General features: G+C 40.4%; 1 pseudogene; it reads right to left on the minus strand.

The window, feature by feature from the left end:
- Nucleotides 1–542: 542 nt before the first annotated feature.
- On the minus strand, nt 543–862 carry LOC103071099 (HIG1 domain family member 2A pseudogene; annotated as a pseudogene).
- Between the last annotated feature and the right edge of the window lie 3,297 nt (nt 863–4,159).

Here is a 4,159-nt window from a genome sequence, read left to right on the forward strand (position 1 = left end):
TATTATAATTTTTAAATGTTATTTTGGTATACTATGGTTTTCTTTCTTTCCTTTTTTTTTTTTTTTTTTTTTTTACAAGTGGATCAGAGTTTATTAAGTAGGGAGTGGAGGTGCAGCACAAGTAGAAGTATGCAACACTCAAACTGAACCGAACCTGAGATTCCTGAAAAAAATCCGTCGGTTCTGGGCTTCCCTGGTGGCGCAGTGGTTGAGAGTCCGCCTGCAGATGCACGGGACGCGGGTTCATGCCCCGGACCGGGAAGATCCCACATGCCGCGGAGCGGCTGGGCCCGTGAGCCATGGCCGCTGAGCCTGCGCGTCCGGAGCCTGTGCTCCGCAACGGCAGAGGCCACAACAGTGAGAGGCCCGTGTACCACACACACACACACACAAATCCGTCGGTTACACAATTGGCTACTTCTGACACCACTGATACAGGGGCTTGTCAGGGGAGATGAGGGAATAATGCCAGTGGCAGGACCGGTGGTTGCTCCTGGAGCTGGGAACTATCTCTGCGGAGCTTTCAAGGCCAGGCCACCGACTCAGGGTTGAGATTTCAGAGTGGATGCAGCCAGACCCGCAAAGATGGCTGCGACCATGAAGCCCTGGGGGCAATTCTGTTGGGCATCATGAGCTGGGAGTGCTGGCTCTGACCCCGGTGGAAGCAGTAGAGGCCGTAGGTAAGGGCGGCCGCTGTGCCCAGGCAGCCTATGGGTACCATTGGGTTTTTGCGGGTCTTGCGAAGAAACTTTTCCTTGAAGCTTTCTGAAGTGCTGTGTACACTGGGGCTAAAGCCCTCAATGACTGGGGGCTGCAATGGTTCAAAGGGTGCCTCCGGAGTGACATGGCCAGGAGTCGCCATGTTTCAGGCTACAGCAGTAGGAGAAAATCAGGACACTAATATGGTTTTCTTAATACACATCTTTTTCAGTAAATTTTAGATTGTGATTTTTTTTTTCCAGTTCATTGTTTGCCTTTTTTTTTAGTTGTGATTTTTTCATGTATACTAGTAACAGAGGATTTGTTTTCTACTTGAAATTTTGCATCTCAATAAAATTAATGCACAAAATTTATGGGAGACACAGAACTTGCATAGACTAAACGATCTCCTCCAAAGTACTTTTTACTTCCAAAGGGAAAGATAGCAACTTCAAGGTGGAGAGACCCAGCAGACACCACTTACCCAATTGATCAAGATTAACATCACCAGTAATTAAACATTATTACACTGTTAATCCTTTGATAAGATTCCTTGAGAAGGCAATAGTATAGTTTCTGTGATAATCTTGCCAAAAATACAGAACCTTATTCCAATCAAGAGAAAAAAATCAGAGGAACCCAAACTGAGAGACATTCTACCAAATAACTGGCCAATAATCTTCAAAACTGTCAACATCATGAGAGACGTGGAAAACTGAGGAGCTATTGTGCATCAGAGGAGACTGGGGAGGTATAACAACTAAATGCAAGGTGGAATCCTGGTAGGATACTGGAACAGGAAAAAAATGTTAGTGAAAAAAACTGGTGAAATTTTAATAAGGTCTATAATTTAGTCAACAAACCTGTACCAAGGTTGATTTATTAGCTTTGGTAATTGTACTATGGTTATGTAAGATGTTAACAAAAGAGCAACTGAGTAAGGAAAGGGTATACAGGAACTCTCTGTAAGCCTGAATTCCTGTCTTCTATAAGTCTAAATTGAGTTCAAAAGTAAAAAGAAAAAGAGAGAGAGAGAGACAATGGATCCTCAATGACATCCTCTTAACATTTGGGTCCAGCTCTGCCTAAAGTCTGAGAATTTTCTGCTAACATTGTAGTTAGGTGAGATAATACATGCCCCTTTATCTTAAAAAGATTTAAGCAAAATAAAATTCTCTATCTTAACTTTGTTACTCTGGACAACTTGAGCCCAAGAATATATAATGTCCTGAAAAAATGTTGTTGCTTTAATCTTTACCCCTTTTTTGATTTTGTTGGGTTTTGATACCGGCTTCCTGACTCTAGAGTGCTTTGTTCTTGACCTTGAGCACAGATCATATCTTTGTGTGACTTCTAGACATGGGTCACTGACATAAAGTGCCTGGCTATTTCTTTTCATAACTTCCATAATTATTAGAATGTCAGTTATGACTCTTTGGCATTAAATATGAATGCATTGCCTTTTTTCTTTCTCATAAGTTTTGTAGATCTCTTCTTAGTGGTAATACTGTATTATTTACTACCAGATATCTAATAACTATCTGTGCAGGAGAATGTATAGCTGTCTTACACTGTGTTCCTCTATCTTTCATTGATTTAAATACTTGAGTGACTACTATGTGTCATAAAGTATTTTTCAGCAGAGAATAATACAGGTAGATTGTCACCATCCTATCTGTATTCCTACCCACAGGAAGGAGGAAAGAGGGAATGCAGGATAAGTGGCTTTGCCTTTTAGGAATCACTTGGAGGTTGCATCCACATCAGTTCTGTTGACTTCTATTAGCCCAGACATCGTCACACGGACTCACCTCCTTTGTGCCAAAAGGAAGCAGAGAGATCAATTCTCCTGCTGAGCAACCTTGTACTCCCTAAAACTTGTGATGGTGGGGACTATTATTTTAAAGAAGATGGAGAGAATGGGAAGATCTCTGCCACAATAGATTTTAAATGCAGGAGTCATATATTCAGATTTATGTGTTTAAAAGTTCACTTTAATAGCTTTGTGAACAACAGAGCTTAGTGGAGGCAAAAGTGGAATTGAGGAGACCAGTTAGGAGGCTACTTGGCAGTTCAGATGGCAGGTGACGGTGGCTGCTCGGTGTTGGCAGGGTAGGTGTTCAGTTTATAACCACTAACTCTGTGAATTTTCACTTGGATAATGAAATCATTGTAAAACTTAGAGCATTTATTATAATTATGATCATCTTCACATAATTATTATTTTCTCCACCTGGAGGTTGATCACATTATTATTATATATAATATATATTATTATATACATGATTTTACAAGTAAATGTAATAAATAAATGCTTTTCTTGGCCACCAAGCTAATGGTTCTTATTTACTCTACAACATGACTTTAGCTGGGAGATGAGTTAGGAATTTTTTGTGGTAGTGCAAGTCAGAGATAATAGTGGCTTAGACTAGGGTTGAAGCCAGGCAAATGGAGAAAAGAGGAAAAGTTCAACAGAACTGGCAAGTAGAATGTGAGAGAAGGGAGAGAAAGAGAAATTAAGAACAGCTCATAGGTGTTCTGCCTTGATCAAATTGGTGAACATTGTTGCCATTTACTGAGCTGGAGAAGTTTGTAATGAAATGAGTTGCCAGGGGCCAATGAGAGTCAAGATTTCTTTTTCATTTATGTTAGGTTTGAGATTCAAATGGAAAACAAAATGGATGTCTAATAGGTGATTAAATATAGATGCTTGGGGCTTAGGTGTCAGGTCAGGGGAAAGATAATCTATAAACTGACTGGGAGTTTCTGCTACAAAGATGCTCCTGGGAGGTTCGAAGGATGAGACGAGGCAGATAAACCTAGGAGAAAAGTGGGAAGTTCCAGGGGGTCTGTTATGCATAGATAAGAATGATGAAGAGTCTGAGAATGAGTGGGCTTAGTTATCTGCTTAACTAAAGACTAGTCTTAGTAGCATTCACAGTGGAGAGGTGTTTATTCTCCACAAAATACTTAGATTTTTATCGCAACTTTACATAGTTGAGTGGATATTGGTAAGAGTAGATAGGGATGCACTTGACTTCCTTCTTTTCAGAAAGGGCTTCAAAGAATGCACAGTTCAGAAGCCTCCAATTTCTGTCTTTTACGTAGTTTCTTTTGGCCAATGGTGTCTTTCTTCTGAATTTCACAGACATGCTTACTGAGACCTAGTATACATTCAAAGTCAGCTGATACTTTCATCAGGATAGCTTTAGTAGAACCTGGTAAACATAATATCATAATGGTTGGAGGCTTCACTTGTGCATCCTTGAACTTGAGACTAGGTCCAAAGACTTTAAAGGAATAGTCTGAGCTCTTCAAAGCTGACCTCTCATCAGGTAATGACGACACTCCAGTTAGTCAATGCCCAGGAGAAATTTGGGAATGATGTGTTATTTTGCAATGCTTGCCACTTGGAACGTTTTATTTGGTCTCCTGTAGTCTATTCTTGTGTCTCTTTCCC

The sequence above is a fragment of the Lipotes vexillifer genome, unplaced genomic scaffold (assembly GCF_000442215.2).
Source record: "Lipotes vexillifer unplaced genomic scaffold, Lipotes_vexillifer_v1.1 scaffold22, whole genome shotgun sequence".
Classification (NCBI taxonomy): Eukaryota; Metazoa; Chordata; class Mammalia; order Artiodactyla; family Lipotidae; genus Lipotes; species Lipotes vexillifer.